General features: G+C 49.4%; 1 pseudogene; it reads right to left on the bottom strand.

Moving 5' to 3' along the window:
* Positions 1-1,582: 1,582 nt before the first annotated feature.
* LOC144774160 (18S ribosomal RNA) lies at positions 1,583-2,698 on the bottom strand (annotated as a pseudogene).
* Positions 2,699-15,290: the final 12,592 nt, after the last annotated feature.

Raw genomic sequence — 15,290 nt, forward strand, 5'->3', positions numbered from 1 at the left:
GTTATGTGCTCTTCAAACTGTTAACCACTAAAATCTGTGGTGCGCAATTACCGGGGCATCCAGTCACCCTTCCTAGTATTGTGCATCATGTGCACCATACAGTACACAAACTGGGCCATGTGTCATCATAACCAGGGGAAAGACATAGGCATCTAACAACATTAACTTTCTTTTCTTTTTTTTTCTACGGGCCTACCAATTCACCAGCTCTTGTAAGGGCTGTCAGCTCAATTACACAGGCTAACTGATGAAGAACTCGTGATGTCCCTGCGACTGTATGTAGTGTGCGGTAACATGAGCAATAGTGGTGTTGCCACCTGGGAATTTAAACAGGAGCCATCAACCTATAGTTTCCCTTAAGGATCAGATAAGGGAACATCAGTCTAGTCTACCTGTCCTTTCATCGTCTTTTCAATTCAATTCCATCAATTTACAGAAAGGAAGGGCAGTAACACGGCGGACTTCATGGTGACACAATTCTAATCATGACAATTTTTCCGAACAGTACGTTTTTATTGCCAGTTAAACATGCACTGGTGAGGTGCTGTGTTTCTATTTATTCAAGGGCATGTTCACAGCATGGAGTACCATATCTGTGAAATTAGTGGCTAAAGCGAGTCCAACCGATTGTCTTATGGACACAGCCACCGTCATGACCCTTCCTAGACCGCTCAGGAGGGCTCTTGTGATAGCATCAAAGACAGAAAGGGGGCACGACAAACCATCTTGTGTACTTAAAACAAAAACAGCACACCACAATATATGTACCAAGCACAGAAGCAAAAGAAAAACACAGTTTTTTAGGTGCCCAAAAGACTTTTTCATGCACCTCGTGTACCTCATTTACGGTGTTAGTTCATCAAATAGCTAATCTCCTACCCCCCTTCGACAGTAGGTGACCTAAGCAGGTGACCTCCTGTCGACAATACTTACCCCTTTTAAAAAGCAGACATCCTAGCCATTTAGAGCTAAACACAAGAACAGTTTGTTAGAAATGGGAGTCCCTAGCCAATAAAAACGTTTGTTCATAAATAATAGCACAGAGGAGAACTTATCAGGCTTAGGGAATCAATGTTGCATATTGCCTTCAGGTCTGACCTAGAGAATTCTCCCAAATAACGGTTTATTAATTGATGGAGTTGTACAGTGTATAAAGTGTATAGTGTATAAAGTGTATATATATGAAGGATTATTTTTAAATATTGGAAACATTTTAGCGACTTCTTCTCCTGCAATAGTATAAAATGTATATATATGAATGATTGTTTTTGACTTACTGAAACCTTTTCTGTAACCATTCTGGTGCAACAGGGGATGTATGTGTTGCTTTTCTTTTATGATTTTTATTAATCGAATAAAGGTTTTTTGACTGACTGACAACCAGACAAATCGCTCCACCAACTAAGATCGGCCATGCACCACCACCCACAGAATCGAGAAAGAGCTATCAATCTGTCAATCCTTTCCGTGTCCGGGCCAGGTGAGGTTTCCCGTGTTGAGTCAAATTAAGCCGCAGGCTTCACTCCTGGTGGTGCCCTTCCGTCAACTGCTTTAAGTTTCAGCTTTGCAACCATACTCCCCCCGGAACCCAAAGACTTTGGTTTCCCGGAAGCTGCTTGGCGGGTCATGGGAATAACGCCGCCGGATCGCTAGTCGGCATCGTTTATGGTCGGAACTACGACGGTATCTGATCGCCTTCGAACCTTCGACTTTCGTTCTTGATTAATGAAAACATTCTTGGCAAATGCTTTCGCTTTGGTTCGTCTTTCGCCGGTCCAAGAATTTCACCTCTAGCGGCACACTATGAATGCCCCCAGCCGTCCCTCTTAATCATGGCCCCAGTTCCGAAAATCAACAAAATAGAACCGGAGTCCTATTCCATTATTCCTAGCTGAAGTATTCAGGCAACCGGCCTGCTTTGAACACTCTAATTTTTTCAAAGTAAATGCTTCGGACCCCCAGGACACTCAGTCAAGAACATCAAGGGGGCGCCGAGAGGCAGGGGCTGGGACAGGCGGTAGCTCGCCTCGCCGCGGACTGCCAGCTCAATCCCAAGATCCAACTAAGAGCTTTTTAACTGCAGCAACTTTAATATACGCTATTGGAGCTGGAATTACCGCGGCTGCTGGCACCAGACTTGCCCTCCAAAGGATCCTCGTTAAAGGATTTAAAGTGTACTCATTCCAATTACAGGGCCTCCAAAGAGTCCTGTATTGTTATTTTTCGTCACTACCTCCTCGAGTCGGGAGTGGGTAATTTGCGCGCCTGCTGCCTTCCTTGGATGTGGTAGCAATTTCTCAGGCTCCCTCTCCGGAATCGAACCCTGATTCCCCGTCACCAGTGGTCACCATGGTAGGCACAGAAAGTACCATCGAAAGTTGATAGGGCAGACATCTGAATGTATCGTCGCCGTCACAGGGACGTGCGGTCGGCCCGCGGTTATCGAGAGTCACCAAAGCGGCCCGGCGAGCCCGGATTGGTCTTGGTCTGAAAAATGCACGCATCCCGGGAGGTCAGTGCTCGTCGGCATGTATTAGCTCTAGAATTACCACAGTTATCCAAGTAACAGATGGAGCGATCAAAGGAACCATAACTGATTTAATGAGCCATTCACAGTTTCACTGTACCGGCCGTGTGTACTTACACGTGCATGGCTTAATCTTTGAGACAAGCATATGCTACTGGCAGCATCAACCAGGTAGCCGCACCTGACAACGGGGTGGAAGCCGCGTGCCCATCTCCCCGACCGGCAACCTTCGCACAACCCTCCTTCTCTCGGAAGCCTGTCAGGGGAAGAAGCCCACCCGCCTGGGCGGGAGGGCTCACTGGAGGGGTGTAGAGAGGTGCACCGGTCACATGGGCACCAACAGGCCCAGCCGTCTCCCCGGGAGGGAGAGGTGGGCCGAGGCACAGCCTGAGCGAGACGCAGGGGTGCCGGAGCCTGGCAGCGGCGGCACCCCTTGGAATGGTCGCTCCGAGCTGCTGTGGAAACGTGCTGGGCAGAGAAGGGCGACGGCGTGGCACACAGGGCCCGCAGACCTGCCGGCCAGGCAGCATCCGAGGGCCTGGCACCACCTGGCCCCTTCCGCTCGGGTCAGACCACTGGGGACCACGAGCTGCCAGGGCCACTCAGCCTTCGCTCTGCTGGGTAGGGTGAACGACCTAACCGCCATGCGGCAGGCCCTCCCTCGAGTCGGACAGTCCATGCAGGGTGGAAGCTCTTTGTTTGAAACAACAGCCGAGGCTAGACAAGCAGTCCATCCCTAAACGGACCGAGAGTGCCCAATCGATCAGAGTACAGCCGGGGCATCCCCTGGCAGGCCACTCTGCACAGAGGGGGTACGCTGGCTTAGCATCCCCTGCATGCCTGCTGCCGGGGCACGCAGACTGGGAGAAAAAAGACCATCGGCAAGGTGCTGAGAGGCAGGAGCGTCCCTGGGCCCCTGGGGGCCCCGGCGGGCAGGCCCCAGGACTGCCTTCCCCCCTCTCAGCATGGCCGGACCTCACGGAGGTCTCCCTGAGCAAACTCGGAGAAAAATGACAATCGGCAAGGGGCTGAGAGGCAGGAGCATCCCATGGCCCCTGGGGGCCCCAGCAGGTGGGCCCCGGGACTGCCTTCCCCCTCTCAGCATGGCCAGACCTCACGGAGGTCTGCCAGAGCAAACTCGGAGAAAAATTACCATCGGCAAGGGGCTGAGAGGCAGGAGCGTCCCGGGCCCCTGGGGGCCCGGGCGGGCGGGCCCCGGGACTGCCTTCCCCCTCTCAGCATGGCCAGACCTCACGGAGGTCTGCCTGAGCAAACTCGGAGAAAAAGGACGATCGGCAAGGGGCTGAGAGGCAGGAGAATCCCCGCGCCAATCTGCCTGCCCCGAGCGTCCGTGGGAGGGCTCCCGCCTGCCCTTCCAGGGCTCCGGGGCCGCAGGGCTCTGAGGCTCCAGGGCTCCAGGGCTCCAGGGCTCCAGGGCTCCGGGGCTCCGGGGCTCCAGGGCTCCGGGGCTCCGGGGCTCCAGGGCTCCGGGGCTCTGGGGCTCCGGGGCTCCAGGGCTCCAGGGCTCTGGGGCTCCCGGGCTGCAGGGCTCCGGAGCTGCAGGGCTCCAGGACTCCCGGGCTCGGGGGCTGCAGGGCTCCGGGGTTGCAGGGCCCGGGACCCATGGAGCCCGTCCCGGGTACTTTGCCACGCCACGGGCCGGAAGAGGGAGCCCCGGACGCCTGGGAGGTGTTGCCCGGGAACACAGCCCATCTGGTCCCCGGTAGGGAACTGCCGGCCCGGGAGGGGTCCCAGAGCACCTTGTCCCTAGTAATCCGGAGGAAGGCTACCCTTCTTTCTGGGAACAAGTGCGCACCGCACGGCTCAGGGGACCCTAGGCGCGAACATGCCCGACCTCCTGGAGCCCTGGCTGGGATCCGGGAGGCGAATGGCAACTCATCGGGACTTCCAGGGAAACCCAGCCATCTGGTCGCCCCATTGGGAAGAATTGGGTGCGACCAGATGGCCGAGTGGAAAAGTGTGACCAGATGGCCGGGGCCGACATGATGCCAATCTGCCTGCCCCGAGCCTCCGCGGGAGGGCTCCCGCCTGCCCTTCTAGGGCTCTGGGGCCGCAGGGCTCTGAGGCTCCAGGGCTCGGAGGCTCCAGGGCTCCGGGGTTCCCGGGCTGCAGGGCTCCAGGGCTCCAGGGCTCCGGGGCTACAGGGCTCCAGGGCTCCGGGGCTCCGGTGCTCCGGGGCTCCAGGGCTCCGGGACTCCCGGGCTGCAGCGTTCCGGGGCTGCAGGGCTCCAGGACTCCAGGGCTCAGGGGCTGCAGGGCTCGGGGGTTGCAGGGCCCGGGACCCATGTAGCCCGTCCCGGGTACTTTGCCACGCCGCGGGCCGGAGGAGGGGGCCCCGGATGCCTGGGAGGTGTTGCCCGGGAACACAGCCCATCTGGTCCCCTGCAGGGAACCGCCCGCCTGGGAGGGTGTCCGGGCATACCCATGCCCCTAGTAATCCGGAGGAAAATTACTCCCTTTCTTGTAATCCTTGCACTCAAGGTGACAGAGGGGACCCAGGGCGCAAACGAGCCCGACCTCCTGGAGCCCTGCCTAGGATCAGGGAGGCAAATGGCACCTCATCGGGACTTCCAGGGAAGCCCGGCCATCTGGTCGCCCCATAGGAAAGCATTGGGCGCGACCAGATGGCCGAGGCGAGAGGGGCGACCAGATGGCCGGGACCGAAATGACGCCAATCTGCCTGCCCCGAGCCTCCGCGGGAGGGCTCCAGCCTGCCCTTGCAGGGCTCCGGGGCTGCGGGGCTCCGGGGCTGCAGGGCTGCAGGGCTCCGGGGGCTGCAGGGCTCCGGGGACTGCAGGGCTCTGGGGGCTGCAGGGCTCCGGGGACTGCAGGGCTCTGGGGGCTGCAGGGCTCTGGGGCTGCAGGGCTCCGGGGACTGCAGGGCTCTGGGGACTGCAGGGCTCCGGGGGCTGCAGGGCTCTGGGGCTGCAGGGCTCAGGGGCTCCAGGGCTCGGGAGCTGCAGGGCCCCGGGGGCTGCAGGGCTCCGGGGCTGCAGGGCTCCAGGGCTCCAGGGCTCCAGGGCTCGGGGACTGCAGGGCTCTGGGGCTGCAGCGCTCCGGGGCTGCAGGGCTCAGGGGCTGCAAGGCACCCGGGCTCCAACCAGGCCGGGGAGATCAGGGAGTCTGCCCAGGCACGAGGGACCCCTGTCCCGGGCACACGGACCCTCAGGACGCGCCGCCGTTTTCCATGATTTTTTTCCCAAAATTCTGCGTAGTGTGCGTAGAGGCACTACGCAAACTACGCCCAGCCCTATTCAATATTCCCTTCCACTGGGAATAGTTAAATGTTCCCTCACATCTAATGTCCTATTCCAATTTCCTGTGGCATTCCCAACCTCAATTTGGTTTAGCAGCAATAACAGGTCATCTGACAGGCACATGTGTGGGTTCACTTAGGCAAACACCAATTTAGGCTACCCAAAGGTCAATTCATTACCAGCTTAACAAGTCATTCTGCATCATGCTACAATGGTGCCGGACACCACACTGCAGATCTGGTTTGTGATTTACTCACACCTTTGCCAAATGACCTGGAATTGGGTGACATCTTATGATGTATAGTCGGTGCCTGTTGTGCTTCTGATCACTCTGTTTCTTCTGAGTGCTCCATACACTGGGAATGCAGCTGAGTTCCTCCTCCCGGACAGTGCCTCCTCCTGCAGGGTCAGGCACTCCCTTTTACTCCATGAGCAGTCAGGCAGGCTTCTGGGTGCTAGAATGAGCAACAACTTTGACACCAAGTGGAACAGACTTCAGGTGATGTCTCCTCACATCTGGGAGACTGGCTGTCATGCAGCCACCAGCTCTTGTCTCACAGCAGTACTTTATCGACTACTCTCTTGCTTGTTCAGTAAAACAAATTGGAACTTGAATAAAGTGGGGTGTTTTTTTCCATCTTTATTCTCATTTTCTAGATCGGGGATGTTTATTGAGTATCAAAGGTCTAGGAACTGGTTTGTGATGATTCCTTTTCACATTTCATATTCTGGCTATAGTGCAGACACAGCCTTTCAGCAAGGAGATGGCTCTTACCACAGGTAGTGATGACGCTGAGTCCAAGCAAGAGCATAGAAAACATGTTGTGAAGACTTTGAACATAGTTGTCTTCAGCCTTCCTAAAGTAACAATCGGGGACAGACAAAGGGTCTGTTCCCAACTTGACCTCGGAGTTTATCATTTTCATCTGATGTACACTTATATGTTAACAGTTGGAGAATTAATTGTGCAAACAATACTTGTGTCAATTTAACCCGTTCCATGTGTCGGACGGCCCCCGGCCGTCTGACATCACACGGGGCGTATGTGGAGGACGGCCAGGGGCCGTCCGAACCCCGCCCACTCATTAATTCTCCAGCACTGTGGTGGAATTCGCGCCACGGTCAAGGTGTTAAACTGAGGTCTGGCAAGCAAGGGCAATTACAGTCAGGCATACCCTAATAGTAGTTGCTCGTGCTAACGCAGAACTAGGCACAATATGAACATTGCTTCTCCTATAAATTAGAACATGTTTATCCATTGATTCTAAGGTCTGTGGGGTGATTCCTTGTCGGTTTATAGCCACTGTGAGTCTTGGTCCACGATAGGAAGAATACCCACCTGAGCCCAGAATTACTGGGTGAAAAATTAAAGGTTTTCCTTGATTACAGAGACCATCGTGCTCATATTTTATCACCTGCTATGAAGTGGTGGCAGATGTGAGTGGGTGGGTCACTGTGCTGGCGAATGGGGTGAGTGTTGGGGCAGACCTCTTTCTTGGTATGATGGCGGCAGGGGCATGTGATGCTCAACCAGCTCTTTGAGGGGGTTTAGTGGGGGTCCAGCCTTAAGGTCTACTCACTCCCTCAGACCCAGAGTCATGGTGGTTTACACAGTGCAGTTTGGCACTTAGTACAATTGGGTCCAATGTTCCGGCATCCGTGAATCCCAGGAGCTGGAAATCCATGCCACTCATAATCAAGATCCATTGGATACCACTACAAGTTACCCTAACTGATAAATTCAGTTTGAGACCCTCTTAGCTTTACTTCATGGGTCTCAATGTCATTGTTAGTGAGATACCTAATGACTGAATTTGTCTGACAGCTTATCTTTGTGCAAGAGAATAAAACAGATATGAAAAGGTTGATGGGCTGTTTATTTTGTGCCATTGCTGTCACATCCTGTTTAATACAACTAAATGATGGGGGATTCTTGATGTTAAAATGAGTTTTCTTGGGAATATATTATTCAATTAATTCTTTGTAACAGGTATTGTGCCCTGTTGTATAATTCAAATTACTGCTCACTGGTACCCCCATGGAGCCATTAACATTCTCCTGGCTGTCTCTTTGAAATTACCACAGCTAGTGATATCAACATATATATTTATGCACAAACAGATGGCTAATATTCAGATGCACTGTCTGGCAATCGTTGACATTCTGTAACGATGCTCACAATCTTTCTATGTAAAGTATATTTACACTGCTGCATTGATTGAACTCCGTTATTGGGCAGTCTAATTTTCTAGCAAAACTTTCAAAATATTTTTTACACTGATAGCTCAGAAAGTGGGACCCATGTTTGCCACAATAAACATTCTCTTTCGATTTTCATAACTTCAGTGAATGGTATCTTTATTTTAATACACTTGAATACCACACTATGGGCCAGATGTAGGTGGCCCAATACCGGTCGGTAAAGGCCGAAATTACCGAAATTCGGCCGTTACTGACCGGTATTGGCCATTTGGGATGTAGGGGACCCAAAAACATCCGATTCGGTAAATTTACAGAATCAGTAAATTTACCGAATTGGTGACGTTTCCGAATCGAAAATTTTACCAATTCGGTAAATATTCCGAATCGGTAAAGTTTCCGAATCGGAAACTTTACAGAATCGGTAAATTCACCGAATTGGTAAATTTACCGAATCGGAAACTTTACCGAATCGGTAAATTTACTGATTCGGAAATTAAGAAATGGAAAAATTGAATTCGGAGATGTAGGTCACCTCTTAAATACCGAATTAGCTTGAAATTCTGTATTTAAGAGTCGGTATTTACCATGGATTGAAATCAGGTGATAACCAGGTGCAGGCTATAAAAAAGGCCCCAAAATGCAACATTTTCACCAGAATGGCGGCATTCTATGTCATTGCGAGGCGGCTACGGCTACAGGCAGAAGGAGAGAGGGTTTGGAGGAGGGAGGAGCAGGTGTACAGGCAGAGGATCACACTATTCCAGCTAACTGAGCCAGAGATCCTACAAAGGTACAGGCTAGACCCCCAAACTATCCTGGACCTTATCAGGGACCTCCACCCACTGTTGGACCATCCTACCCCAAGGGCGCACTCCATCCCACCCCATGTGCAGGTGCTGTGCAGCCTACACCTGCTTGCATCTGGGAGTTACCAGAGTGTGGTTGCTGCGGTAGGTGGGGTGTCCCAGAGCTGTTTGTCCCGTTTCTTTAACAAATTCCTAGACGCCATGTTGTAGAGAATGCATTACTACATCAGCTTCCCTGCAACGCATGCAGAACCGTTCAGGACAAAGACAGACTTTTATCAGATGGCGCACTTCCCAAACATCATTGGCTGTATTGATGGTACCCACATACCAATATGCCCACCTGCTGCCACAGAGTACATTTATCGGAACAGGAAGTCCACCCACACCATAAATGTACAGGTGTTCTGTGATTCCAAGTACATGATCAAGACATAGTAGCCAAATTCCCCGGGAGTACCCACGACTCTTACATCTTCCAAAACAGTGGAATCTACACACGCCTGACAGCGGGTGAATTCGGCGAAGGATACTTGCTAGGTAAAACACTGTGTGAAACTCCCTTGATACGTATTGCAGATGGATGTGTGTGTGTGCATGTGAGTAATGTTTTTACTTCTTCCAAATAGGGGACAGTGCATTTGCCCTCCGGTCCTTCATCCTCACACCCTACCTCCACCCTTCAACAGCCAGCCAGAGGAGATACAACAGGGCACACAAATCAACCCGAAACATTGGTATGTGGAAGAGCAGGTTTCGCTGCCTACATAAGAGTGGAGGGGCCCGCCAGTACACACAAACCACCTGCTGCAATATGATTGCAGCCTGTGCAATGCTGCACAACCTTGCTGTTAAGAAGGGCACCGAAGTGGCTCCTGAGGTCGTAGAATCTCTTTTTCAGGTCCTCTGTGTCTCTGGTTGTCACTCCCACTGCATTTACTTTGTCAACTATGTCCAGCCAGAGTTTCCTTTTGGAAGATTCTGCCACAGTGAGGGACTGCCTGCCAAACAATTTTTGGTGCACCTTAACCACCTCCTCAACAAGGACCTGCAGCTCCATGCTGCTGAATTTCATTTTCCTCCTCCTCCCTGTCTGCTCTTTGTCTTTGCTGCTTGCCATTTTGCAGTTTTAAAAGTGCACAAAACCCTTTCTGCTGCTCAGGGACTCAGCTCAGCTCCAACTGCCTCTCCAGAAGCTTCTAATTAGTTGCAGCTGCCTGTGTAGCCACTTCCTGGTAGGGAGGGGGAGGGTGGTAGCACCTGATTGGCTGCCTACTTAAGTTTCACTTTTGTTTGCTTTCCGATTCGGTATTTACCGAATCGGTATTTCCAATTCATTCCCATGGGCCAAAAGGCCCATAGGAATGAATGGGGTATACCGAATCGGTAAATACAGATTCGGTGAATACCGATTGTCCGATTCCGATTTTTACCGAATCGGTATTATTTACCGATTTTTTATCTACATCCTATTTACCGATTCTAAAATACCGATTCGGTAAAATACGGTATTTTAGAATCGGTAAATTGGGATTACCTACATCTGGCCCTATAACCGCTTCTTTTGCAAAGGTGTTTTGGGTTTTAAATACTAAGAAATCCAGCATAACTCTGAAACATATTTCAACTGAATATTTTATAATTTTATTCACTTACAAATAATATGTTTATTGTTTGATTATTTAAAATCTTTACAATTAAAAGCAATGATAGTGCACCATTAATAAAGATCATTTAAAGTTTCAATAAAACCATGTGATTTAAATAATCAGCCATTTGTTCCTTTTTTATTTTATTTTTATACATCAATGAGAAGACAGGGTGATGAAATGTCTTGGTCAAGGTACATTTTACAATGACGAGGTGGACGGCTGAAGGGTGCTTTGTTGGTACTGTCCAGGGAGATGTCTATTTCCTCAATCACAAAGCGGTTGTCCAAGGAAGGTATCCATTTCCTCAAACATAAAGCGATGTTTTTCTGCCTTTATGAATGTCTTTTCCACACCATGAAAGAATTTAACTATTCTGGCAATGGAACTCGTGTCTGATGATTTGAAGCAGGTCAAGATTGTGCAATTTTATTCACTTGCAAGTCGTTGTGCTGGTCCAGAATGACATCACTAGCTCTTTCATCTTCCAGCTCACTTCTACTTTGATCCCGGAGAAACTGATTTCTGTGCTTCCTTTAAGCAAATAAAAAAAGCGTACATTACCCAAATAGCTGCTGCCACTTACATTGACATCCATACAGCAAATCTATACTGTGGTGGGGTCAATAATGTTTTATTTTGTAATTGAATATTTGTTTATTCCTTCACAGTCTTATTTAGTCAGATTGCCCGACAGGTAGTAGGCCAGTGTTGTAGGTGGGATAGACAGAATTGTTTTGCAATTGTAAGCCTGTTTACCCACCAGACTATCAATCTTTTTTTTCTTGACACATCATAGGGACTGCAGAAGAACTCGCAGGAAAAATGTAGACCATTTAGGGCCTGATGTTACAATGGTAAATGTATACTTTTGTACATGTTTACGCTTTTTCCGTGTTCGCAAACTGCGATTTAATAGTAACTTTACAACTGCAGGGACGCTGCAGTTGGGCGCACATAAAACAGACATTTTCAATTTGTTAAAGTTTTTTTGAAGCCCTTGCCACTGGCATGATTTCTGCAGGGAATGGAGGTGACTTTTTGCAGCAACGCATGGTAAGCAGCCACAAATTTGGGGTCAGTGCAGAGCTGAGCCCCCAGCAGTGAATACAAAATAAAACATGGACAGACAAGCAACCTTTTTTATTCATCTTTTATTATTGCTTTTCACTTTTTTATGTTTTTTATGATTGTAGTGCTCTCACCCGGAGAGGCCAAAAGCATATCACTTCCCTCACCACGCTCATGTTCAGGTGCAGTTAGGAACAATGTCATGGCAGTGTGAATAAATGTGGCCCAATAACACAAGTTATTCAGAACAACAGTACTAATAAACATGCACTTACATATTTATTACCCAAGTGCACATTAAAAATTCGAGTTTACCAAACTACAGAAAAATTGACATGAGAAAAACTATTTTTTACTCCCTCACAAATGACATGTACCATTTTTTTCACATACGGAAACAACTCTTCTAATAGAAAAAGGTCTCATCAAAGTAATTCTACCAATCTGCCCAAATTGAACCCTTCCATCCTGGCTTTGGTTAATCACTTCTGGTCAAAACTAGCTTACAAAAAATACCATAGTAGGACCCTTATATGTAGGTAAGCAGAGGATAATATGCTTTTAATTACCATTGCCAAGGGATAAGAGGGTCATCGCAACTGACTAGAGGCACACTTCCCAACAGGCTCAGAAATCACAGAAATAAAGGCAATAAATGCTACAAAATTAGACAGGTCAAGCAAGTTTGGCAGGTTTGAAAACAAATTAAATAGTGTCACAGACCTACTCACCAACGGTCCATGTTCTATATACTGAGGACCCCCCCGACCCCTATGCAGGGTTCTGTTGACATCTGAATGCCCACCACTTTTCACTTCATGGTGTCCCTAGACAACCAGTATCCCACAGCCACCATCACTGTCTCCTCCACACATGTCTGAAGCAAAGGCTCGGCTTGATGAACAGGCATGCCATCAGTCTGGGTCATCTGCTGACAGCAGATCACCTTTAGTAGCGCATACTGTGAAACACCATGATATATACGACATATACAAAAGTACAACAAAATATTTTATTATATTCTCAATAGAATATCAAATTTCATCATACATTGAATTATTTAATCCATTGTTAATACTTTCATGTGATCAAATCAATTTCATTACATGGAAAATTGTTCATTGAAGAATGAACTCCCTAACTCAACATATTCACACACACACACACATACACGCATACACACACACACAGTTATCACATCTTATAAAATAAATGATTGGTGGGAAATGAGATTTATCTTCTTAACAGTGTCCATTACTGTTTTCCTGGTTATATTTTAAATTTTTGTTCTAAATCCAATAAACATAAAATCAATGTAGGCTCTATTGCAAACATGAAAACCTTCTTCAGGACCAACATACAGATTGTGTCCTTAACTATAGAGGGGTTCAGATCTTTTCAGTCCTAAAACACAATAAAACCAAAGTATTACAATATGTCTATTTTATTCAGCTTGATTGTAATGAGGTACATATTTTAAAAAAAATGTAAAAAACTCAAAGCACAGATTAGTGTGAAAATCCCTCTAAAAGCATCCCCAAGGTACTCCATGTGCTCCATATACCGGAAAGAAACAAAACAGCACGCCCTCAGTCCAATATAATAAAGAAAGTACCACTGAAGGAAGTGACTCTTAGGGGCCACCCGGGTTACTTACAACCATCTGCTATGCCTTCCCAAGAATGAAGAGTCAGTCAGACAGTAGAGAATACAAACATGTTTTATTAGCAATACTCTGCAGAGGAGTCCAATCTGACCTGCACCCTAAGATGTCTGCAATGGGACTAGTCCCCCCAACAGCCCACAACACATAACCATTCCTCCCAGAAGCCTCCATCCACTCCCACAGTGGAAAGATACCAGCCTGGGCTGAAAATGAACAAAGGAGGCACAGAATGATGGGCTACCACCTGCCAGATGGCTACACGCTATTTGCAACTAAAGGTTAGCGCGCTGAGTCTCAGCGTCTCCTAACATGGCAGCAAAGTTACACACAAGGATAGGAATGCAAGGGCAGAATGGCCTATTCAATAGTAAGTCAGAATCCAACCTTGAGCGCGTAAGGAAATAATAGCTGAATACAGTATTCTGCTGAGGCAAGCAATACGAATAATGAGGCCTAGTTCAGACAAAGCCTAATGGAATTGCAAAATACAAAATGGAGTCACACTTGCTAACTGAAGCTTGCGCATTATGAGGATAACTCAGTGGGTTACATAACATGAATGCAAATGGGACGTCTTTTAGCGGCACACTGCTAACCTACTATGGCACGGAATAAGTATATAATAAGAATGGGGTTTTTCAAACCTAACAGACCCTCCTTTTAACATGGGTGGCTAAATGTTTTATTGGCGCTATCTGGTAGGGTCATTACAATTCTAATCACAAGGGGAAATTTCTATTCTCATGATCAATATCTTAATACTCAGAAGTGTTCAAATGCTCGCTATTAAGCAGGGAAACTATAAGAGACATGTTGACCTAAAAAGTGTCTGCATAAATGCTCATCAACCCATCGATCTCTTTCTGAATCATGATCTTAGCATTTGTATCGCATGGATATCCTTTTTCTTGGGAGTCGGTGTACTTACTATTGAGAGCCTGAAGGGATTAGAAGTGTCTGGAGAATCGTAGCTTTGCCTGCCTGCCCTGTCAGCAAATTCATCGGCAATATCTTTACAGCTTGCCGCTCCCGCTGCGCGGGAGCCGCTGCGTGCTGCAGATCTCTCACCTGCCAGAGAAGAAATTTTCGGACTAGCTGCCGTGGCGTGGAGAGGCTGCAGGGGTGTTGCGCGGCAGGGACTCACTGTTCCAGGAGTCCCTGCGAGACCTGACGTCATCTGGTCAGCGCCCCCTGCCTGCCACGCCCGCGGCCGGCAGATTACTGATAAGGCGCCTGCTCCTTCAATTCGAAGATAACCCTATTGAGAGCCTGAAGGGATTAGAAGTGTCTGGAGAATCGTAGCTTTGCCTGCCTGCCCTGTCAGCAAATTCATCGGCAATATCTTTACAGCTTGCCGCTCCCGCTGCGCGGGAGCCGATGCGTGCTGCAGATCTCTCACCTGCCAGAGAAGAAATTTTCGGACTAGCTGCCGTGGCGTGGAGAGGCTGCAGGGGTGTTGCGCGGCAGGGACTCACTGTTCCAGGAGTCCCCGCGAGACCTGACGTCATCTGGTCAGCGCCCCCTGCCTGCCCCGACCGCGGCCGGCTGATTACTGATAAGGCGCCTGCTCCTTCAATTCGAAGATAACCCTATTGAGAGCCTGAAGGGATTAGAAGTGTCTGGAGAATCGTAGCTTTCCCTGCCTGCCCTGTCAGCAAATTAATCGGCAATATCTTTACAGCTTGCCGCTCCCGCTGCGCGGGAGCCGCTGCGTGCTGCAGATCTCTCACCTGCCAGAGAAGAAATTTTCGGACTAGCTGCCGTGGCGTGGAGAGGTTGCAGGGGTGTTGCGTGGCAGGGACTCACTGTTCCAGGAGTCCCTGCGAGACCTGACGTCATCTGGTCAGCGCCCCCTGCCTGCCCCGCCCGCGGCCGGCTGATTACTGATAAGGCGCCTGCTCCTTCAATTCGAAGATAACCCTATTGAGAGCCTGAAGGGATTAGAAGTGTCTGGAGAATCGTAGCTTTGCCTGCCTGCCCTGTCAGCAAATTCATCGGCAATATCTTTACAGCTTGCCGCTCCCGCTGCGCGGGAGCCGCTGCGTGCTGCAGATCTCTCACCTGCCAGAGAGGAAATTTTCGGACTAGCTG

Source organism: Lissotriton helveticus, chromosome 8 (assembly GCF_964261635.1).
Source record: "Lissotriton helveticus chromosome 8, aLisHel1.1, whole genome shotgun sequence".
Taxonomy (NCBI): Eukaryota; Metazoa; Chordata; class Amphibia; order Caudata; family Salamandridae; genus Lissotriton; species Lissotriton helveticus.